Raw genomic sequence first — 26,353 nt, forward strand, 5'->3', positions numbered from 1 at the left:
CAACAAAATAAGTACCAAATGCACCGAAATAGTTCAATTTCCTTAGTATAGATGAAGACAACATACATCACAAACATTCAAAGAATAGTCTTACAACATTCATGTCATATGCATGAAAGTGTGTTGGCTCAACCAAATTCTGAATTAAGCAAAAGTTCCAAGATACATTAAGACAATGAACACCACTAGCCCCATTAGTGGAGAATTAGAGCAGTCACTTGCTCCTCCAAAACAACTATCTTCCTCTCCAATTCCTAGTAGGATGATCCAAGGTGAAAGTCCCTTACATGAGAAATAAGGGTGTATATATAACAAATGGGGTGACCATTCACCTCCCTTGTGACTCTTGGAATACCCTCATGACTGTTTGACTTCTCAATGACCTTTCAACTTCTTATATGACTTTTTGTATTACATGGATGACTCTTGCACTTCCACTTTACATTACATTTCTCCAATATTGAAACTACATAACCCATAAATGACTCGCTAGTGTACATGACATGGATTGCATGATGATGTGGAGGTGCCAAGCTATCCTTCTTGTTGCTTTGTCTTCAATAAAATATTTATGTAGTACTTTGTCTTCATGAGATATATTCCTTGTTCTTCATATCCATCCTCCAAAGGGTTTGTGAATTAGTATGGAGTCTTCATCTAGTCCTAATATTTGGTCATCTATTGTAATCCAATGTTCCTTCGTCTTCTTGTCTGATGATCATCTTATCTCCTTAACTTCTTAGGTGTCTTCTAGCATGATCTCCTTCTCCATCTCCTTCATCATCATCCTATCATGACATAATAAAATACCTGCTACTGCAATCCACCCATGACAAGATGACATCAGTCCGATAAACCCCTAGCCTAAGATGTTTCATGAAATCACTTGTTAAGTATGGAACTGGTGACTAGTTAAGTGAATAACTCAGGGATTGCAAAGTTTCATAATCCAAGGTTCAGGAATGAGGCTTGATACTGCACAATGTGCAGTTCAGAATGGCCAAGGTCAAAGGATTGCACAGATGAGGAACTCAAGGACTCGGGCTAGAGGCTTGAGCCTTGAAACTGTGTAATGAACAATTCTAGAGGCCTGGGCAAAGGGACTGCATAGTTGAGGGAATCAAGGGCTCAAGATAGAGACTTGAGGATTGAGACATCGTAGTCCATAGTTCTGAAGGCCTAGGTTGAGTGATTATGTAGTTGAGGAATTCAAGAGTTCAATATTGAGGCTTTGAAGTTTCCCATTGCGCAATTCAGATAGGGGAACAGTTTTGGCGATTGCACAATTGAGGGTTTAAAGGCCTCAAGTTTGAGGCTTGAATATTGAAGTTTCCCAATGTGCAGTTGTGGAGGGAGAGAGGCCAAGTGATTATGCAGTTATGTAGTTCAAGATCTCAAGGTTGAGGCTTGTTGCTTGAGACTACACAATGTGTAGAGAAGGATGGCTGGAGGTAAGGATTGCGTAGTTCTGGAGCTCAAGGACTGGGACTGAGAATTGAGACTATGTAGTGTGGAGTTCCAAGAGGCAAGGGAAGGGATTAGGGGTTGAGAGTGCGCAATGCACAGTTCAAGAAGGTTGAGTGAAGTCAAGTTACCTAGGAACACAATTTTCTGGATAAGGCTAAGTGTGGGATCAGTGAGGCTCAAGTGAGTAGAGACAAAACTAGATCATGGTCACACACTCAAAACAGTCAACATCATGATATTGATCATTCAAAAAACAAGAACAACATGATGTCGTCAATGCAACAACAATGGAACATACCTCTCCAAGTGCGACACAAAAGATACACTTTGCGACGAAGTGATGACACTTATGTGACAGTGCATGAAACTTTTGGAATGCGTGTAAAACATTTCTACATGACTAGTAGGACTCATCAACACCAAAGTTACCCCTTGATACAAGCTAAAACTACACTTCACATGATAAGCAACATTTACCATACCATAATATGACATTTGCTATATAGAGAGAAAAGTGCGAACATTGGTGAAAAAAACACATGATAGAGCCAATATAAAATAAAAATTACACCAATTAATATTAAGGCAATTGAAAGTGATAGTCGAAAACATGAAAGTGACACTCGCAAAAGTGAAGTCTTGCAAAAGCAATATCTTGGAAAACTCACCAAAACAAAAGTACAATCGCAATTGAAAGTGAGAGACTATTAATGAAAGCGTGCACTGACTGTCGACATGGGTTGATCATCGCACATGCACAATCTTGATGGATTGTACTATGCCTATACAAGCTTGCATAAAACAATGCGTTCATGAACTTGTTGTAGATTGAGCATGTGCGGGTAGGTGAATTCGACACTTATAATCCAAGAGGGATCTCAAATACTTATTTAGGCATCAATTGACTAAGAAATGACTACGGAACGCCCAATCTTAAGATCTTGAGTAGGCTCCAAAATTCAAGCTTAGGAAAAGTTTTGGAGGGTGTTTATCGCAACAACAACACCAACATACACCCTATGTTTTATGTGGGAAAATTTTATACTTCATTATGCATATTTTCAAATTCAAAATCGATAAAGGCTACAAATACCATATATCTCACTATTGAGTCCATGTCATACTTTACAGCACATCTTTTCTGGCTCCTGATTAATGCAACTTACATTCACTTTGCTCATTACTCAATTTTCCACTCTATGACACCATGCTTTGAACTCACTACCGTTCACTAACCCAATATAGTTTGAAAGGCATGAAGGGGCACGTAGTTGGAAAATATGCAAGCCTACATTCAAAGGTCTATAATTTTTTTCATATTACTTCAATTATATAGTTGATTGTCATAAGTCGTGCTCTCTATATATTTTGCCTTGAAAATTCATAGTGATGTGGCTTTGCCTTTTAATTTCATATAGTAAAAAAATGTCTTATATGAGAACACAAACACAAAATAAAAACAATATTTCTCTCACCATAATCTTCCATTAACACCACCAAGAATTCGTCAAAACGCCCTGAAAAGGGTACCATTATCAATTGTTATGGAAAGCACATCTCATTTTTCTCTATGGTGCTCATTCCCTCTTTGTTCTATTCGCAAAATATGGCATTGATTTCATTAGTTCTCTTTCATTTTTTATCTCTTGAATAAATTTCAAGGTATAAACCAATTTCTAGATTTGTAAATGAGCCCAACCTCGTTAGCAAATAAAAGGAAAAAAAATGTTTGTTTTACATACCAAAGCATGTTCTCGATATGGAAAATGAATTTTTGAAAAAAAACAGGTCCATACATCTGCCATAATACCACTTTCCATGCACCCATGCACACATGGCATTCCTTTTGTGACATGTGAAATTTTAGATTTGTTTTCATAATGCACAACAAAGATATGTGAGACATTCATAACCTCTGAGACATATTTGATCACATTTTTAATTACATAGTCCTATACAAACTTCTTTATCAACCATCCATAGCAATTCATGTTATACTTTTGTTGCATATATATGTAAATGGATGTCTGTGTGGAGAAATCCTTCAGTTAATAACCATCATTTGTCTCACAATCACATATTTTAAGCTAACTCAAGGACTATTCTTCTTTCACATAATTTTGAGAATGAAAGTACATCAGTGATTAATATGAATGTTGCATTATGATGATATGTATGGATTTTATTGACACTTTTACTCTCTTACCATGCATGAGTTAATTCCCATCATCATATATGTTATTCTTCCCATTGTTGTTTTATCATGCACCTTTGCAATAATGTAAAAATGACTTTAGATTAAATTTATTTTGTTGTTCACTATCTCATGATTTGAATCTGACATTATACAACAGGTAAATTCAGTTACATATAATGAGCTTCAAAAAGGGGCTCAGATAATAATAGAAGTGGGGGTGGCAGAAGTGGAAATTTGTTATGAAGGGGGAATTGTAACAAGAGAATTACATTTTATATCCATTTTGATGTTGAATATTAGGATTTTAATCAAATCACTTGGATTTGGCATCTCAACTTAGGAGGCCCACCACCCTATCAACCCACTCCACAACCCTCTTAGAACATACCTTTGCCACATAGTAGCATAGTTTGGATTCCACAGTAGCCTCAACCATAGCAACAACCACTTCAATTTGATGGATGGGACCAAAACCTAGTTTCAACATCATCTAGACATGCATGTTGGCCATCCATTTCATGTCATTCAGTGCCTCCTCCCCTTTCTAATCATCATCTACCTTCAACATTATCACTGGAAATGAATTAGTAGCATAGTCAACCTATTCATCCACTTACTCATATAGTAGTAGCTAAGCTCCACCCTCTTATAGCTTCTGTACATTCCTCCTCAGAGGCCACCTCCTCACGCTCTCACACCAGTGCTTCAGGGAAAGGTGAGAAGAGAGACGTTTCCTTTGAAGACATGCACCCAAATGTGCAAGGAGGAAGAAATAGAGAAAAAATTAAGGGTAAGTAATTGGATGATAGATACAATACATGCCTAGAACTTACATGATGTTTAAGTTTTACTTCATTGTCTTTTGCTTCATGCAAGGTTCTATTTTTGGTACATTCTACAACTTGTTTTTCAACACATTTTATTTTGGGAAAACAACTTATTTTATACAAAATATATATTTATGATGACATGTTATGGGAGATACAATGTGATATATAGTATTTTTATATGTTGGTATTTTTTTTATATGTTATACATATGCATATTTTTGTTGGAAGGCACAAGGTGTCTTTATGATAGGATTTATGTTGTGGATGACATTGTTTTTATGGATGTGCATACTGATTATGGGAGGTAAAAAGGGTTTTTCTTTATATTATTTATTATGGATTATGTGGCATTCTTTTTATATATATTCAAGTTATTATTTTATGATATTAGAGATGCATGTATTACACATTACGGAGTCACAAAGATGTATTTTGGTTTATGAGATGTATTAAGGGGGGCCCACCTACCAAAACTTATTTCGAAGTCAATTGATTATAAATCCTTTAGAAATATTCTTCCTAAATAATAAAAACATGTTTCAAGTAAATTAAATTAATGAAGAAACTAATTACCAAAACAGTTATGCCCTCTAACTATTTCAAGGGACTACAAAATTGGAAGGAGACTATGAAGGAAGGGATGAAAAAATAGTGATGAGAGGTATGCACTAAACCTTATAAATGTCATTTTCCCTATGATTTATCATTTCTCGAGTTCAAAGACTAATTTTTTTGGTGGCTACATAACTTTTCTAGGAGTACGAAGGAGAAGATCAAGCTCATATGTTTCCTATGTGATCATTTCAGGTTATGATTTATTTCTTGCATCTCTTTATGATAGTAGAAGGTATTATTTTTAATCTCAATGCTAATTAGTTAAATTTTTGCAAATAACTTTGTCAAATTTATTATATTAGAGTGGTTCTGGAAGGACTATCAATGTTGTCTTACTTTACCTTTTTTATATGAGTGTTTATGTCCAAGTCCTTTACGTCTTACGCACTTTTGAATTAGGTTTTGGTAAAATATTCTCTAAGGAATTGACCAAGCAACAAGTTGTACTCATTTTTTGTCAACAAAATCGTCCTTTTTCAGCCATCTTACCATGTATACTTCTATAGAAACTTTATTTACATTTATTGAACAACTTATGCTGAAAATTACATTAGTGTTTGTGAGTTATAATTTATAGTTTATTACATACTTTTATAGACTTGTGGTTGGCAAGGTATTTCTCTAAGTTTTCTCATAAAATCATCTTTATTTCAATTTATATTACTATTCATATTGTCATTTTGATGTTGTAATATGTTGTTATTATTGTATTTCTGCACTTTCTTTTTGAAATTGTACCATATCATTGTATATTTATTTTTGTTGTAAATAACTTTTTAAAATAAATAGAAGAAAATGTTAAGGACATTAAGGATCAGGCTTAGTCCCATTAACTCACATGCCTCATGAGATTCAAGGATTTGTTGGTGAAGCACAAAAAAATTCACTCGTCAACAACAATCTTAATCTAAACAGTACTAGCAAGAGAGTGACTTCAAAAATTAGATGATGAATAAGGCGAGTGGTAATGAAGTAACAATATTTAATATTGAAGGAAATGAATAGTAAGGAAGTAATAGGACGCACATATAGCTAATAGGTATATTACTACACAGTGATACTCTCAATCTATATTCTTCATCATCCCTTATAGCCACACTTGCTACCTTTCTCATATTTTCATATCAATAATATGAGAAAGGAAGTTCAAATCTAATACCATTAACACCTTTAACTTAAGATATTTTATTTTAGGAAAAGTCATAAATTGTCTCTCTTTCTTTCTGATATTATTATTTTCTTTCTCCAACATCAGCCTTTGTGGCTTCATGAAGCCTAAAAAATGACCCCACTCAAGAAACCAATAGAAGGTGATCAACATAAAATATACTTACACAAAGTAAAGAAAAATAAGTGAATGAGAATTCTAGCACTTAGTGGTGTACTTGGGACTCTAGGATGTTGTCCTAGCCTTTGGGTTTTGGCTTGATAAGATTGGAATTTTAGTTTCATATGCCTTTTATCGTGGATTATTATGCACTTAGGCCCAAAAAATGCTAGATAAATGGGTTATATGACCTCTTGGTTCAATTTTCACCATATAGTTCTTTGGAGTGCATGTTATACGGAAAATTCTCTTCTGCGAATAGAAGTGAACACCCTAGATCTAGTGGCTTCATCTAGAAGCAATAGTGAAAAAAAATACTTATGATTTCCTTAGAGAAGCTAGCTTATGGAGAAAATACCTACCTGGGGTCCAATGCAAGTCCTTCTCTTCCCCCTACTTGTGAACTTTAGCTCCAGCACCAAAAAACTATAAATGAAACCTGCAAAACAATTATAACAAACACGAGAACTACAAGATGAAAATAGAATAAAATAATATCTCTAAGCAATGAGTCAAGAAGGCATTGAAATGCATATGCATTAAATAGACATAATTATAGGAAAACAAAGTTTTTTGTATTAATGAAATGTAGGAGAATATTACAACCCTTTTATAGATCTTAACCATGTAGATGTCTCCCACCTAACTTGTCCTTCCTTAGCCACAAAGCAAGCCTTCAATATCAACTCAAGGATGGTTATGGATCCTTAGGTAAAAAGAAATAGCATCATGGCATAACTAAGAGTCTCCAAAATCCAACCCGGACTCTAGGGGAAACAATGAATTTATAAGGTAAATAGGCTAGTTTGGGTTTTACCAATCTAGGACTTAGATCCACATATGAGGGCGGATAAGTTATAAGGATAAGAGATAAGACCTCTAGGATAGGAATTTGAGATATCAGTTGATGGTAAATGGTTAAAACCACCTTGGAAGCTTATGGAAAGAGAAGATTCATTTTTTTTTCTTCCCAAAATTCTAGAACCACCGTACCTGTAGTGAAGGAAATATGCATTGGCCAGTGCAATTTCTTAGTTATGCAACATGCAACAATGTAGGTTTCTAGAAGATAAATTGTGATGTGTCCAAAAACAAGGTTTTTTAGTTGATTAACCTAAAAAATGGAATTTTTTTTAGAGATAATGCTTAAGGCTTTGCAAAGGAATGATTGCAAGGTGTCAAGGATGTTGATTGATCCGGTTTGTAGGCCATTTGAGTGAATGTGACAAAAGTTCAAATCTAATACCATTAACAACTTTAACTTAAGATATTTTATTTTAGGAAAAGGCATAACTTGTCTCTCTTTCTTTCTGATATTATTATTTTATTTCTCCAACATCAGTTTTTGTGGCTTCATGAAGCCTAAAAATGACCCCACTCAAGAAACCAATAGAATGCGGTCAACATAAAATGAAATTACATAAACTAATGAAAAATATGATTCGGATCTTGGGGGGAGGCCCCCAAGATCTAAAAAATTGAAATGAAAAAAGAAAAGAGGAGAACACAGAGTAAACAAAACCACCAAGAATGTTTTTATTAAAATAGAGAATAATTGTAAAAGCTACATTTTGGTGCACAATCTCTCCTTTTACAAAGTGCGACTTGTTATTTATAGTGTTTTTTAGTTACATTACTATAGGTAAATTCCATATGTGGGTAAATAACATGGGTGAATGAATACCATGGGTAGACATCACTTACAATACCATGGGCGGATAAATACCATGGGTGGATGAATACCATGGGTGGATGCCACTTACAATACCATGGGTAAATTCCATGTGTGGATGAATATCATGGGTGGATAAATACCATGGGTGAATGAGTACCATGGATAGAAGCCACTTACAATACCATGGGTGGATGCCACTTTCCGTTTAGATCATTCTTCCCCCCTTAAGAAGTAGTGGTTCCCATTGCATGAAGTTGCCTGCTGAGAAGCCTTTGTTGAATATGAAGAGCCACTGAAGAGAAAGGTTTTGTGTGGTTAAGCCATAACCATGATGAATGAAGATCTAAGGATAGAGATACCATGTAATTCTTGTGACCAATTGTGATACTGACAGTGTGTGACCTAGCAAATGGACTTTGATGAAGCTTGAGTTTGTGGATGACCCATAACCATGAAAATTGAAGATACAAGGATAGAGATACCTTATAATGCTTGTGACCAATTGTGATACTAATAATGTGCGACCTAGAAAATGGACTTCGATAACAAGGGTTTTGTGTGGTTGACCCATAACTTTGGGTTTTTGGATGACCTGTAACCATGATTTTTGTCAGTTGTCAAGTAGATTCTCATATCCAATGAGATGTTGTAAAGGCTTCTTTCTCATTATAGACCTCTTGCTACAACTTTGCTAATAAATTCTACTACAGGTGATGAAATCAAATTTTGTCAAAGACCCATTTTAGGTATTGAAGAGATATTTAAATTGATATAAGATATTTGAATTTTGATGACCTTTGGAGTGCGAAAATTATTCTAGAAACTCATGGTACGCGCAGCCATGCAACGTTCCAAACATGTGTAACATTAATTGCTCATATCTCTCACACTAGGAAGCAAAAATAAATTCTGTAAAAAACCCATTTGAGCTAACATAAAATATTTTCAAATGAGATATTTTTCACCTTATAAAATGATATGTGGAGGTTTTATAAATTTCATGAAGTTTGTTGAATATTGTTGCAAAACTTTGAAACTGAAATGTGCTTCAAAACCTCATTCCCATGGAGTCATAACCTGAATTTGATACCACCCAAGATATAAAAAATTGAAATGTCAAAATAAAAGAGGAGAACACATTGTAAACAAAACCACCAATAATATTTTTATTAAAAAAGAGAATAACTGCAAAAGGTACATTGTGGTGGACAATCTCTCCTTTTACAAAATGTGACTTGTTACTTATAGTATTTTTTAGTTACAATACTATGAGTAAATTCCATGGATGGGTAAATACCATGGGTGGATTCCACTTACAATACCATGGATAAATTCCATGGTGGATGAATATCATGGGTGGATAAATACCATGGGTGAAAGAATACCATGGATACATGCCACATACAATACCATGGACAGATAAATACCATGGGTGGATGAATACCATGGGTGGATGTCACTTTCCATTCATATCAAAATAAGTGAATGAGAATTCTAGCCCTTAGAGATGTACTTGGGATTCTAGGAGGTTGTCCTAGCCTTTGGGTTTTGGATTGATAAGATTGGAATTTTAGTTTCATATGGATTCTTATGCACTTAGGCCCAGCAAATGCTATAGAAATGGGCTATATGACCTCTTGGTTCAATTATCACCATATAGGTCTTTGGAGTGGAGATATTGGAATATCATGAATTTTTTCTTCATTACTCTAGTACTATCAACACGTAATTTGGAACTCACATGAGCCTTTAACTTTAATTATTTTTATGTGATTATAATCTCAGACCATGTAAGTGATTAGCTATCCAATGCCTTTCTACAAATTGCAGTAATTGTGTGTAATTCTTTTTCTATAATTCTATCTAATAAGTAGTTTCAAAATAGTGAGAAACTCATTTTCATGTAGCCTTTATGCTTTGTACAAACATTGAAAAAAAACACAAAGAAGAATAATCAAATATATTCACTACATAACACTAAAAGCATTGCACTATAGTAATAATATTGCAATGAATAACTTCATTGAAAATTATCAACTTTACAAACTCTAAAATCTATGTCATATAATGGATTTTGTGTACTTGTTATTCTAGGATACTAATATAGCATTTGGGTTTTGATTTGATTAACTTGAAATTTACAATATAATGGCCTTTTTATTATGGATTCTTAGGTACCCAAGCCTAACAAAAGTTGGAAAAGTGGGACTTATATGATCTCTTTGTTTAGATTCTCACTATCCAAGCCTCTATAATTTGATATGATGGAATGATGTGACCACTTTCTTGGTGATTCTAGTAACATTAGCTTGTGATTTGGAGCTTATGTGCTGGCCTTTTCCTTTAATTCATTTTTCGTGATCAAAATATTAGACCATATAATTGATTAGTTATTTGTTGCCTCATTGCTAATTCCCTTACTATGCATAATGATTTCCTTACAATCCTATTAATCCACCACTTTAGAAAAGTGAAAGTATTTTTCGTACATAGTGTTTATGCCTTGTAAAACAAGAAAGTCGATCCACAAACACAATAATCAAATTTATGTACTTTTCAAACATTGAAACCAATGCATTATAGTAAGAGAAATGGTGTGAACAACTGCATAAAAAAATAATTGATGTACTCAAAATTACAGAAAGTTTCCCTTGCGTTTGGGTTTTGACTTGATCAATATAGGATGTTCAATTCACAGTGACCTTTTGCATAGATTCTTAGTCACCTAGTCCCAACAAAAGTTGGAATAGTCATACTTATATGACCTCCTAGTTTGAATTCTCACCATCTAGGCCTCTATAGTTAGAGATGTTGGAGCCATGCAACCTTTTGCTTCATGATTCCTATTATATTATCTTATCAATTCGAGGTCAGATGAGCCTTTTCATTTATTTGTTTTTTCATGATCATGATTTTTGAGCATTTAATTGATTAGTTATATGTTGTGTTATGACTAAATTCCTTTATCAAGCATAATGACTTCCCTAAAATTCTATCTAATCAATCATTTTAGAAGAGTGGGATTTTTTTATTTTTTTTTTTTCAGAAGCCTTTATACAATATATGAACATTAAAGTTAATGCATGAAAAAAAATAATGAAATTTATGTTGGAAATATTGTTGTCATTGATGTCAAAGACAGGGAGAGAATAAAGATGTCTAAGATAAAGATTTCAATATAGAGATTGTTGGAAAAAAAAATTGGACTTTTGATGCCTAGTTTGTCACACCCTATATTTGAAGGAATTTTTACCATAAATACCTAGATTAAATGGGAGCATACAATATATCGTTTAAAATATTATTATAAATTCTGATAATATATGGAACTCCCTCTCACTCTATAGGAATGAGGAGATATGAAAGTTTCTATCAAATCAACCCAGCCAAAAAGAATAGGTTTTCTCAGCCAATTTTTACAAATTAGCCCCATAAGTGAACATGGAAACACTATAAATAAAGCATGTATGAGCACATTTGAAGTGTTTTCATGTAAGAAGATCAAGTACACATGTGCAAAAGATATTTCAAGTTTGCAAGAAGATATAAGGAGTATTCTTGGGGTTTAAAGGCACATAAGTGGAGTCTGAGGAGTTTTCTTGGAGTGTTAGTGGTGCGCTATGAAGGACTAAGGTCTATGATGTTGTAAAGTGTGCTCATTTGGGGTTTCAATTTTTTGAAGTGCACTATTCTAGGATTGTATTCTAGGGAATGATATTATGAAGTTCACTAAGGCATGAAGGCTAAATATGACTAGGGTTTGAAGCTATGTCTAGGCTATGAAATAGGGAGAGGTGATGGAACATGAAATTTAAGGGTATGATGACGCTTTGAAATGGATGAAATATGAAGCTTGTAGGTGAAGTCATAAGCACTTTGTGTATGAATACCTTAGGATGGTACTTACAAAGGTTTTTCTAAGTTGGTTCTTAGCAAGGGATATTGGTGTCTCTAGTAGGTTGGTGCCTACACAATATCATGTTGATTTGGTGCTCAACTAAATTGATTGGTGTCTTCAGTAAGTTGCTTCCTACAAGCCTATAAATGTTTATAAAGATAAGTTTTTTTGGTTTTTTCCTACAAGGGATTCCACATTAAACTCCATGTACTATGATTTTTGTTGACATGCATTTAATGTTTTCAAGTTAATGAATGATAATTTAAAAAAAAAAGGATCTTATATTGATTCCCCTTGCCCTCTTAATATAATAATAACTTCAACAATTGGTATCATAGCAGGTTCTTTCAAAAATAGTCTAGTCATTGGAAGGTAGATTTTGAGAACACATAATGCTAGTCAAAAAGGTTTCTCCACAAACACAACCTAATTTTTTAATGAAACAAACTATGCATTCTAGAGAACATAGATGTGAATTTATCTAATGGCTCTTGGATTTGATATTTGGAAATTAGTTTTCACTAGTAATACAACCCCAAAAACTCCCCCAAAAAATACAATTTTGAAGGAGGATAGCAAGCATAATGAAAATTGCATGAATGTTATCTTGTGTGGTCTATTAGAATCTAAATTTGTCAAGGTGATGCATTGTGAATCTAAAAAACAAATTTGGGACAAAATTCAAAACATCTATGAAGGAAATGACAAGGTGAAGAAGGAAACTCTCCAAACTCTTAGAAGACAGTTTGAGAGCTTGAAAATGAAAGGTGAAGAAAATGTTTCATCTTATTTCCTCCATGTGGATTAATCTGTCAACACTATTAGAGGACTTGGTGAGAAGGTTGAAAAATCAATGATTGTCCAAAATGTGCTAAGGTCACTCTTCTTAAGATTTGATGCCAATATCTATGCCATTGAAGAAATGAAGAATGTGGAGAAATTGATGATGGATGAGTTGCATGGAATTCTCACTACATATGTAATGATGATAGAAAAATAAAAGCCAACACAAAAGGAAGCAACTTTCAAAGAATTGAAGAATAAAGAAGTACACAAGTATTGTGATTATTCTAGCCATGGATCATATATAGAATAAGTACAATTTGTGAGAAAGGTAAAAAAAGGATCTAGAAAATACAAAGGTAAGCTATGCTTCAAATGTTTTAGTTGTGGTAGAGTAGGGAATTTTGCTGCTAAATTTATATATGCAAAAAGGGAATATAATGACAGTGAGGAAGAACATAACAGTAAAATCAAACCTAAAAGACCAAAAACAAATTCTAAGAAGAAGGTTTTTTACTCTAGAGAAGGCAATAGCTTGTCTAAAGAGAGTGATGGATATGTTTCTAATATTGACAAAGAATAATTCCTCTTCATAGCCATGGATACAAAGTCTAATTATAAGGAAAATGAAAACAATCATAAATAAAAAGACATTAATGGGGAAGTGAATCTTTAAGCATAACTCGTTAGTGTCCTAAAAGAAATAAACAAGTTCATGGGAAAGAATGAAAAACAAAAGGATAACTTACATACATGTGAAAAAAAGTATCATAATATTAATGAACCAAGGGAAAAATTATTATCATGAAGACTCATCTAGAAGAGGCATGAAGGATAGAAGAAGGGGTGAGAACCTAGCTGAAAGAAAATGAAGAAAATTGTGAGAAGCTAGAATCTTAAATTGTTTCCTCAAGAAAGGAACTAAAGAAAACAATTGACTAGTTGAATAGAAGCTTGAAGTTTGAAAAGAGTGCTGAAATGTTAGATAATATTCTTAGTTACCAAAGGTCACCACTCATCAAAACAATTCTTTTCTATGAACATAAAAAAAGAACTAGGAGGGAGATGCAAGCACTAATGTCACAAAGCCATTAGAAAAGGAAAATGCAGAAAATCCCAAAAGATATGCTAATATTCTCAAAGGCTCCATAAAAAATGAAAGAAATAATATAAAAGAAAATGAAGACTAGAAAAAACTCGATACTTCTCACAAGAACAATAAGAATGTGTTCATAAAAGTTATTCCACCAAGAATACCTTTCACAAATCAATACCAAAATATCTTCCATCACTATTGTTTTCTAGAAATAATTTTGGTCATAAAGAAATAGATTGTTGATCTTATGCAAGAAGTGATCATGTGAGAGATAGAAATAGAGGATCTTATAACATATCAAAGAATGATTATATGAGTAATAAAACTAGAATTTCTCATGGGTTTGTTTATACAAACTACAATTAATTTGGTCCCAACTTCATTACAATATTGAATGTTATAAGTGCAATAACTATGGGAACATAACATGTGATTGTAGAATAAGCATAATAAATTATTCTAAACAAAACAAGGTATGTTCTTACCAGGCATATAGAATAATACAAAAAGGTGTGGGAAAGGAAGCAATAAGAATAGAAGAAGGAAAATGTGTACTTGCACTATATGCTCAAAAATAAAGGAAGCTAATGGTACATTGATAGTGGATGTTAAAAATACATCACAGGGGATCACAACAAATTTATCACCCTAAAGGAAGAAAAAGGAGGAAACATTACCTTTGGGGATATTGCTTCTACAAGGATAGTCAAAACATATATGGTTAATTTTGATGATAGAAATCCTAAAACACATAATGTATTGTATGTTGATGGGTTACAACACAATCTTCTAAGTGTCAATCAAATGTGTGATGAATATTACAACCTTACAATTCATTCTAAAGGATATGAGATAAGGAAAGCAGGTTCACGAAGATTAGTGGAAAATGAAAGGAGAACCTTGAGCAATGTTGTTATGAAACCAACTCAAGAAAAGATAGAAAAGATAGATCAACGCATTAGAATTCAGCCTCTACGACGTTGCAACCTCCTTTACATTACATAAATGAACAATTCTTGGATGATACAAATGACAAAACCTCCTTTCTATATATAGGAGTCTAAGGAGTCACAATATAATCCAGCCGACCTAACAATAATAATATAAAACCACAAAAATAACAATAGAGGGATTCTATGGGGCACAGAAATAACAATATGGGGGTAATAGGGGCACAACAATATAAATAAGGGGTATAACTACAATAGTAATGGGGTAATCACTAGTATTATAGGGACCCAACATGCCCCTCTCCTTCAAAAAAGTGTTGTCCTCAACGCTTGAGTAGTTCTGGATACTTCTGCATAAAATTCTCATCCTCCCATGTGGAATCTTCAGCGGATAAGTTCTTCCACTTGATAAGATACTCTGAAATTGATCGATTTCGTAGCTGTCGAGTTCTTGTTTCTGTGACTGCTTCCGGTTCCAATATAATTTTTCCTTCCTCGTCAAGTTCTGGCAATATTGTTTGAACTGGGAGCTTGTCGCCTATAACCTTCTTTAAACATGAAACATGGAAAACTGGGTGCAATCGAGAAGCTGCAGGAAGCTCCAATTTGTATGCCATAGTACCAATCTTTTGCAACACCTTGTACGGACCATAATACTTTGGTGATAATTTATTATCCTTCTTAGCTTGCTTTAGGGACATTTGCTTATATGGTTGTAGCCGTAGGAATACCCAATCACCTACATCAAAACTTCTTTCACTGCGATGTTGATCTGCCTGTTGTTTCATTCTATTTTGTGCCAACACGAGGTTATCCTTTAAGAGTTGGAGGACTTGTTGTTGATGTTCGATGTGATGTTCCACTGCCTGAACCTTAGAATTTTCTCTTAAATATGATGTGATGGATGGTGGTTGATACCCATAAAGTGCCATAAATGGGGTCATTTTTGTTGCTGTATGGAAGGAAGTGTTATACCACCATTCAGCCAGAGGCAACCATTTGACCCATTGTGTCTGTTTATCAGATACAAAGCAACGAAGATATCCTTCCAAACATTTGTTTACTATCTCAGTTTGCCCATCAGATTGAGGATGATAAGATGAGCTATGAGCTAACTGAGTACCAAGACAAGAAAATAATTCTGTCCAAAAATTTCCAGTGAAAATGGGATCTCTGTCACTTACAATAATCTTTGGGTTTCCATGTAGCTTTTGAACTGTTTCCATAAATGCAGTAGAAACTGTACTGGCTTTAAATGGATGTGATAATGCACAAAAGTGTGCATACTTGGTAAGTCTGTCAACTACCACCATGATGACACTCTTTCCCTCAGACTTGGGTAAACCTGTGATAAAATCCATTGAAACCTCCTCCCAACGTTGGCTTGGAATGGATAAAGGTTGTAATAGACCCGGTGTCTTAATTGTTTCAACTTTATTTTGTTGGCAAACCAAACATTCCGCCACAAACTTTTGAATATCTGATTTAAGGCCATCCCAAAAAAATTCCTTCTTAACCCTGTGGTAAGTTTTTAAAAATCCTGAGTGCCCTCCTAAGGGAGAAGTGTGCAATTCCATAAGAATCTTTTGTTTTAGCTGGGAATTCTTACAGAGGTATAAGCGATCTTTGTACCATAACGAATCATTTTGCCAGCTAAATGTATCAGAAGTACTGGAATCTTGTTGTAGCTTTCGAATAAGTGCCCACACTTCTTCGTCATTCTTCCATTCCTCCCTTGCTTCGTTTATCCAATCTGGTTGGATAATAGAAATGGCACACAACAATGCTTCCACATCCTCATCCTTTCTTGAGAGTGCATCTGCCACCACATTTTGCTTCCCTTTTTTGTAGATGATTTCAAAGTCATAACCCAACATCTTTGTGACCCACTTTTGTTGCTCTTCAGAGGATAATCTTTGTTCTAAAAAGTATTTAAGGCTATCATGATCCGTTTTTACCTTGAAGTGTCTTCCCATTAGGTAGGGTCGCCATTTCTTAAGTGCATGGAGTATTGCCAACATTTCCTTCTCATAAATAGCTTTGCTTAAAAACTTTCCCTTGATTGGACGACTTTCAAAAGCAATGGGTCTTTCATCTTGCATTAGAACAGCACCAATTCCATTTCCTGAAGCATCACATTCCACAATAAAGGTTTTTGTGAAGTCCGGTGTAGCTAAGACCGGTGCTTGGCACATTGCCTCTTTAAGATGTTCAAAGGCCTTTGTTGCTTCCGGAGTCCATGAAAATGAATCTTTCTTCAATAATGTTGTTAGAGGTGCTGCTATTCTCCCATAATTCTTAACAAACTTGCGATAATACCCTGTCAACCCAAGAAATCCTCGCAGATGCTTTATGGATGTGGGGATTTTCCATTCCTTAATGGCTTTAATTTTGCTAGGGTCTACCTTAACTCCTTCATGAGATACAATATGACCCAAATATTCCACCTCCTGGACTCCAAAGAAACATTTGGATCTTTTTGCATATAATTGTTTCTCCTCCAATAGTTGTAGCACCTTGTCAACATGTTCAACATGATCCTTCCAAGACTTGCTGTAGATTAGTATATCATCAAAAAATACTAACACAAATTTTCTAAGGAATGGTTTGAAAATTGAATTCATCAAACCTTGAAATGTTGAAGGTGCATTGGTAAGGCCAAAAGGCATGACCAAAAATTCATAATGACCCTCATGAGTTCTAAATGCCGTTTTCGGAATGTCTTCAATCTTCATTCTGATTTGATGATATCCCGAACGAAGATCCAACTTGGTGAAGTAAATTGATCCATGCAATTCATCCAGTAATTCATCAATGACAGGAATGGGGAACTTATCTTTAATAGTGAGCTTGTTGAGCTCCCTATAATCTGGACACATGCGCCATGATCCATCCTTCTTGTGCACCAATACTACTGGAGCTGAGAAAGAACTTTGACTCGGTTGAATTATACCAGCCTCTAGCATTTCTGCAACCATACGTTCAATTTCACTTTTTTGGACATAGGGATATCTGTACGGCCTGATGTTTGGAGGAACACTTCCTGGAATCAGATGAATAGCATGATCATGATCACGCATAGGTGGGAGACCTTTGGGAGTCTCAAATACCTTGGAATGATTGTCCAGGACTTTTTGGAGATCTGGAGAAATAGATGATTCCAATGTGGAAACATCTAGCGAACATAATTGTGCAATTACACCTCTTTGCTCCTTTTTTAGAAGCTTTGTCATGCCATTAGAGCTGATTATCTTTCCTGGTTTCCCTGCAATACCCCTTAATTCAACTTCCTTTCCTTCCACAGAAAATTTCATGAAAAGTTCTTGAAAATTAAAAGCTATTGTACCCAAGGATTGTAGCCATTGGACTCCTAGTACAACATCAGCACCTCCCATTGGAATGGAAAGCATTGGGCTAGTCAATACATATTCTCCCATGGATAGCTTGATATTATGGCACTTTCCAGAACAATTTATTGTTCCTCCATTTGCAATCATCACTTGACACTCTGGTGCTGGATATAGGAAGCAATTCAATTCTTTTGCTACCCTACAATGAATAAAATTGTGGGTGCTTCCTGAATCAATCAACACTATTACCTTTTTCTTCTTGATTTGTCCTTCTATCTTGATGGTTTGAGGAGTGGTAATTCCCGCCAATGCATTACAAGATATGGTCGGATTTATTTGTTCTTCATCTAGGCTTTGTTCCTGGAATATATCCTCTTCTTTTGACCTTTCTTGCTCCTTTTCTTCTTCCTCTTCACAATCTATGTAGAATAATTTCTTCTCAGCACACTTATGACCTTTTGTGTATTTGCTATCACAATTGTAACAAAGCCCTTTTGCTCTTTTTTCTTCCAATTGTTGTGGTGTCAACCTTGTAGGTTGTGGAAGACTATGGGCAACAACACTTCCGTCTTTATAGTTGTGAATGGTATGCTTCCTAGTTGCCATAATTTTGCTTTCCATTTTTCTTGCTAACCTGAATGCCTTCTCTAATGAATCAGGTTCCCAAAGGCGCACATCATGTTGGATATTATCCTTTAAAGACCCTATGAACACATCAATCCTATGCTCCTCTGGAATATCTTTTACCCTTATGTTCAATTTTTGGAACTCCTCAATGTGCTCCATTATTGAACCCTTTTGTTTGAGACTTATCAATTGGCTAAAAAAAGTGTTGCTTTTTGTATCCTCATAATGTGCTATCAATTCTTCCGTAAAAATTGCCCAAGTGATAAATTGTTTACGAGAACAAAGCCATTGATACCATACAAACTGATTTGGTTCCAAATATAAAGTTGCCATACGTACCTTTTGTGTGTTTTGCACATTATTGAGATCGAAGAATTGCTCCATCTGTAATATCCATGTGGCGGGATCCTTGCCATCAAACTTCCTCATATCGATTTTTGGAACATGGTGAGTCTTCGATCCAACATTAGAGTCTATGGAATCATGATTAACATTTCTTTTGTTCTCATCATGAGTTTCCTTTAGTACTCTTTCACCCTTAGTGACCATTTCTTGTAGCAACTTATTCATATTTATCTTCAATTCTTCCATCTTATCATCCATGCCATCAATTTTAGCGTCCATGCCATTCACCTTAGCTTCCATGCCATCCATCTTAGCTTCTACGCCTTTCTTTAAATAGTCCATCTTAGCTTCTACACCTTTCTTTAAACCATCCATCTTAGCTTCTACATCTTTCTTTAAACCATCCATCTTAGATTCTGTTCCTTTTTGTGCAAGGGACAGTTGTTGCACTTGGTCTTGTAATTTTGATATATCATGTAGCATTTCTTCCTCTTCTTCATGAGTCATGCTAGAGCTTTCAGGTTCCTTACTAGGTGTTTGCATTTTCTTTCCTCGGGGCATCAGTTACCGATAATAATGCTCTACTATGCCCTTTGAATTCCTTCAAAATAAATTTTCAAACCAAGCTTAAGCAAAAATTTAAAAAAATCTACACACCTTTTTTCACTTTGTAGGAGCTTGATATTGCCTCTGATGTATCTCTGTACTTTCCAATCATCTAGTTCTGAAATTGTGACCTGTAGTAGCTCTCTGTGTCCTCTTTCCAATGCCACAAGTCTGATCCAAATTGGATTCTCCAAGAAAGAGTTATGCACAATCTCCCAGATGACCTGATTATAGACTTTCAGTAGAGCGAACTTGTATGAAGTGCCACGTGTACAATTTTAACCTTTGGATCTGAAAACATATACAAGAAACTACAGTCCGTCCTCTTTCTGTACCTTCTTACAAAATTTCAATCCGATCCCCAGAGAGAAAGTTATGACGATTTTCCCCAGGTCACCTGTTTTGAATGTAATTCAGGAGTCTGCAAAAAGACCAACTTCCTCAGATCATATCTCCGCAAATATCGTGCAAAAAGCTCTGAAATTTGGACCCAAGGTTCAGCGTGATTTCTTCTCAAATGGGTTTTTTTTGTGACTTCTGAAACGTCACAGAAAAAAAGTTATAGCGAAAATGCCACGATGACCTGTTTGGAGCAGCGAAACCCTAGAATCCAAAGCTCTGATACCAAATGTTATGAAACCAGCTCAAGAAAAGATAGAAAAGATAGATCAACGCCTTAGAATTCAGCCTCTTCGAGGGGGCAACCTCCTTTACATTACATAAATGAACAATTCTTGGATGATACAAATGACAAAACCTCCTTTCTATATATAGGAGTCTAAGGAGTCACAATATAATCCAGCCGACCTAACAATAATAATATAAAGCCACAAAAATAACAATAGAGGGATTCTATGGGGCACAGAAATAACAATATGGGGGTAATAGGGGCACAAAAATATAAATAAGGGGTATAACTACAATAGTAATGGGGTAATCACTAGTATTATAGGGACCCAACAAATGTATACGTCCTCGATGAAGTCAAAGGTGAAAAATGTCATATGGAACAAGTAAAAGAAAGTTGGTTATGGCATAGCGTTGATTTTTTCATAGGTCTTCTAAATAATAATTAATTATAATGATTTAATCCTTTTAATATTCATATTCGTCATCAAGAAATTACACAAAATACATCAACAATAAAAGCATCTATGACAAGAGGATCATAAATATATATCCAAACAAGGAACACTAATATTTTACCTTGGGAAAACCCATTTGGGGAAAAACAAAATAATATTTTCCTTATAGAAATTAATCAATTCAACTAGAGATACATCTATTATTTTCAATCAAAACAAGGTCAAATTGACCATAGACATTCTAGGTTAAGCCTGGTCAAATAGAGGTAAGTAGTCTTACAAATTTAGTTTGCCTAGATTCGGTCTCCCAAAGATGGTCTTCCCGTAAACTTTTGTTTTGTCTAGAAGATGATTTGTTCTACCTAGATGATGGTCTATACATAAACTCAACTTTCTATCTTTCCTCTCCTTCTCCTATACAAAAGAGTGATCTGAATTGATTTTTGGAAGAACAAGACGAAATGAATTTATATAGTCATTCAAGTAGCCCGAATTGAGTCACTAAAGGGTCATACTAACTTCATCTTCTAGAGGGTCAGCTTAACATTTGAAGCCAAAAATTCAACTTTTGAAATTCAAATTTTTTCTCTTTTGAAGTCGACATGAATAACATGTATCATATTTATTTTTCAAATATTTCAAGGGCTAAAATATCAATTATGAAGACTGATCATAGCTTCATTATTAAACATGGGTCATATAAAATTTCATAACTTAGTAAAACTTAGTAAGAGACAAGAGGTTAGAGATATGTCAAGGATCTTAAAACCTACCAAAATTATTTTCATGCCATTTTAGCATAGAAAGTAGACAAGAGTGAGTTTCAAAACAAAGCAGTAGTCAACATCAAAGTCATTAGAACTTGTACACACACACCTCTGTAGGCCAAAAAGAACACACACTTTAGAAGGTGAGAGTTATTTTATGATGCTTATTGGCGATTACACAAATATCATGGGTTACATTTTTTAAATAAAAATATGAAGCCATTTATAAACTGAAAGCTTTCAAAGCCCTTGTTGAAAATGAGACTGATTCAAAATCAAGTGCTTAAGATCATAGAAATGAGGTGAGTTTACCACTAATGAATTTGATGACTTCTATGAGAATCATGGAATAAAGAGACATTTTTTAGCAACAAGGACTCCACAAAAAAATGGAGTTGTAAAAAGGAAGAAAAGAACTGTATAGGAAATGGCTAGAAAAATGTTGAATAAGTCAAACTACTAGACACCTTTTGGTGAGAAGAAGTAAGCACAACAATCTAAATTTTGAACAGAGCACAAAACAGAATGAACAATAAGAAGACACAGTATGAATTATGGAATGGTAGACCAACTATAGTCAAATGATTCAAAGTATCTAGGAGAAAGTCTTATATAAATATAAATGAAGATAATTTATGCAAGTTTGATTCCTAAATGTATTAAGGTATCTTTCTTGGCTATGCATATGGAAGCAAGGCACACACATGCTACAAAAAAATACTACATAAGGTTGTATAAATTATTTATGTAAAAGGGGATCAAGCAATACATCAAAAAGAAAGGTCTCAAAAATAAATGAAGATTCAAAGGAGATAATCTTCAAAGAACAATGAAAGGAAAAAGAAGTGAAGAAGAAAATAAAGAACAAGGAGAAATAAAATGCCAATATCCCAAGGCACAATCCATATTTGTCCAAAAGTAACATATATAAAAACAACCATTTTTTTCTTTGCTATCCGAAATAGAGCCCAAGAACTTTACACTAGCTAGTGAAGATAAAAATTTGGTTAATACTTTGGAAGAAGAATTGAACCATATTGAGAAAAATAATACATGGGAACTTGTGTCTAAACCAAAAGACAAGAATGTGATTGGCACAAAAAGGATCTTAAGAAACAAGTTGAATGAAGATGGATAAGTAGTAAGAAATAAAGCAACATTGGTCTATAAAGGGTATGCTCAAGTTGAGGGTATTGACTTTGAAGAAACCTTTGCTCTAGTTACAATATTATAAGCAATCAAAATGTTTTGGCATTTGTGTGTTTCAATAGCTTCAAAGTCTATCAAATGAATGTCAAGTTAGCCTTTCTAAACAAAAATCTAGAAGAAGTATATACTGAATAGTTAGAAGGATTTCCATTGTCTGAAAACAAAGATCATGTATGCAAACTAAAGAAAGCACTTTATGGACCAAAGCAAGCTCCCAGAGCTTAGTGCTCAACACTTCAAAAATACCTACAACAACAAGGTTTCAACAAAGAAGTAGTAAACAACAATCTTTACATCAAAATAGAAAATGAAAATTTGTTAATAATTATGGTTTATGTTGATGGTATCATTTTTGGAAATAACATTGATAAAATGAGCCAAAAGTTTGTAGAAGAAACACACAAATAATTTGAGATGTCTATGTTTGGATAATTTTCATTCTTTCTAGGAATTAGAGAAATTTTGAGGTCTAAAATGGGCTTCCTAAGGAATATTATAAAATAATAGTGGAAATAATAAAATAATATTAGATTACATCATCAAATTTTAAAGGGAAAAAAGAAAAACCTATTTTTTCAACTCGTATTTTCAACATATCTCCCTACAGTTTTATTCAAATTTCAAGAGAGATCACTCATTGGATGCAAAATTTAATTCTTCATCCAATGAGTACCATGTTACATACTTTTAATGGATGTTTCTACACGAAAAATGAGAAATACATGAAAAAACGTGACTGCAATCATGTTTTTCATGTATTTCTCATTTTTTATGTAGCAGTGTCCATCAAAAGAATGCAACATGGGTAATCCTTGGATGGGAAATTAAATTTTACATCCAACGAGTGCTCATGCTTGAAATTTGAGTAAAGTCATAGGGAGATAAGTTGAAAATACAAGTTGTAAAAAGTAGTTTTTTAATATATATTTTTACTTTTTTTACACCAAAAATGGTGAACCATTCCCCATGGTTGACATCATCATCTTGAATCATATTGGTTCTTATAAAGTTGATTTTGGTTGTACTTTTTTGTTTGGAGGCTCATTTTAGACCTCAAAATTTCTCGATCTACATATTTCTCAATCTAGCAAAGTAATATTGACTTCTCACGCTAAATACATAAAGGAGATGTTGAATAAAATGGAAGATTGTTTAATTGCCAATACAACCATGATCATAGGATGTAAATTGAACAAATATGATGAATCCCCATAAGCAAATCAAACACTGTACATGCCAATGATTGGTAACCTATTATATGTGACAACATCAAGCTGACACATCATGCAAGAAGTAGGATTTTTTATAAGATTTCAATATATACCAAAGAAGATGTCACATGTGCAAGCAACAAATAAAATATTCAGATTTTTGAATTTAGACTTCTGTGATCCATGCTTGAATAATTGAAAAAAAAACAGGCAATAATCACATAGGAGATGTTTTGTCAACGCGTTTCGAACCATCTAGTGTGGTTCATCGTCAAGACAAGATGGAGAATCAGATCTAAGCATATGATTAAATAGAGCGAACAATTAGAGATGATGGATGGAAAATTAGCAATTCTTAGCTCCCGACTCTGTTTTCTTAATAATTTATTAGTACTTTTATTATTATTAATATATCTTTTATTTTATTTTATATTTATTTATTTTTTTCATTTTTATTTGTTTTATCTTCAATTTTTCATTTTTCTTCTTAAATTAATTTTTGTTATTACCAGTCTATTTTTATCAATTCTATTTTATTTAGAAAACATTTTTACTTTTACTTCTATTTGATTTTCAAAATCAGTTTTACTTTTATTTGTTTTTAAAATCATTTAAATGGAAATACAATTCTTTTTATTTGTTTTTAAAAATCATTTTTACTTTTACTTTTATTTGATTTTAAAAATCAATTCTGTTTTTTAAAATCATTGTACTTTTATTTGATTATAAAAATCATTTTAATTTTACTTTTATTTTATTAAAAATCAATTTTACTTTAAAAAAAAAATCAATTTTACTTTCTTTCTTTTTAATCATTTTATTTGATTTTTTTTCCAAAGAAAAAAGCGAACTTTTTATTAAAATAAAAAGTTACAAGCATATGCATTAAGCATTCAATTTGGTTGTGTGAAAATTAATCATACAACCTGCAATGTACAGCACTGCCTAAAAAGCAGAAAAAGAATGAGCTGCTCCAATTTTCTGGAGTGCAGCAAAAAAGGAAAACCAGCTGGTCTAAGTCTTCCTGCCCTTCTTCTTCTCCACTTTTCGCCAACCATCCATGTTGGGAGGGGAGTCAATAACGGCTAGCTGGTTTTCCATCGTACTCATTGGTTGCTCCTTATCTGAATCCGATCCTTCAGGACTGTGGCTTCGTTTGTTACCGCTTATTTCCATCTGGAGCTCTTGTTCCTTTTCCTCATTGATCTCCTTGTCCTTATTGTCCTGATTTTTATCCTTTGCTGTATTTTGTTCTTTTTTCTTTTCTGCAGTTGCCTTCTTATATGCAGTGTCTATATTCTGCCATCCTTTCGGCTTCCTTTGTTGTTGCTTGCTCTTGTTGAGGCTTGGACATGCATTGTACAAATGACCTGTTTGTTGACATCCCCGGCACCTGAAAGCTGTATTCTCATAGTCCAACGGTTGTTTCCACTGTGTATTATTGAAATTCAGGATGATACTCTCAGGTAGTCCTCGGCTAAGATCTACCTCGACACATATTCTGGCAAAAGTAAATATTCCTTTTATGTGTCTCTCTGCGTCTATCTTTAACATTCTCCCCAGTGTATTTCCAATTGCTATTAGAACCTTTGAATGCCAAAAATGTAGAGGAAGATTATGCATCCTCACCCATACAGGCATCCTTGATACCACCATGGTGTTAGCATCAAAATCAGGAAACCAAGGGGTAATAAAAAGTCCAGCACTGCCCCAGAACCATGGCCCTTGGTTGAGTACTGTTTCCTTTTCTTCCTCTGTTTCAAAACATACTATAAAAAACCCTTTGGGGTATAGGTAGATTTGGCATTTTTTTGTCCAAGCAGAATGAATCCATTGATACAATGCATCAGTTCTAGGCCAAAAGCCGTTAAATCTACAAATGACTGCATTTTTTTGTAGATCTGAATATATATTTTTTACCTCTGGTATTTCGATGGAGATAGCTGGGCTCTCCGGCATTTGATCTACAATGTATTGCCCTGGAGGTTCCATGGCCGCTGTGGGATTTTTTCCTTTGCCCTTCACTGCTTCCTTAAAGGAACCATTGCTTTTCGAGCTAGTTCCAGCATTTTTGGCTCCTCCTTATAATCTCATATTGAGAATGATTGTGGAACCTGGCTTGATGTTATATCCTTGCATGGTTCTGTATTCCTGCAGTGATATGCCCTCATTTAACAGGTGTTGTTCCTCAGCCGGGTAGCTAGTCTGATCGGCGATATTTTCCTTTAGATCTGAAACCCTGTCGCTATCATAAGTCCAGATCACGATTGTAGTTCCTTTTGGCGTCTTCACAAAGATTTGAAACCCGGATCTGG

The sequence above is a fragment of the Pinus tabuliformis genome, chromosome 9 (genome assembly GCF_031772625.1).
Source record: "Pinus tabuliformis cultivar Carrire ecotype Pingquan chromosome 9, CPIR1, whole genome shotgun sequence".
NCBI lineage: Eukaryota > Viridiplantae > Streptophyta > Pinopsida > Pinales > Pinaceae > Pinus > Pinus tabuliformis.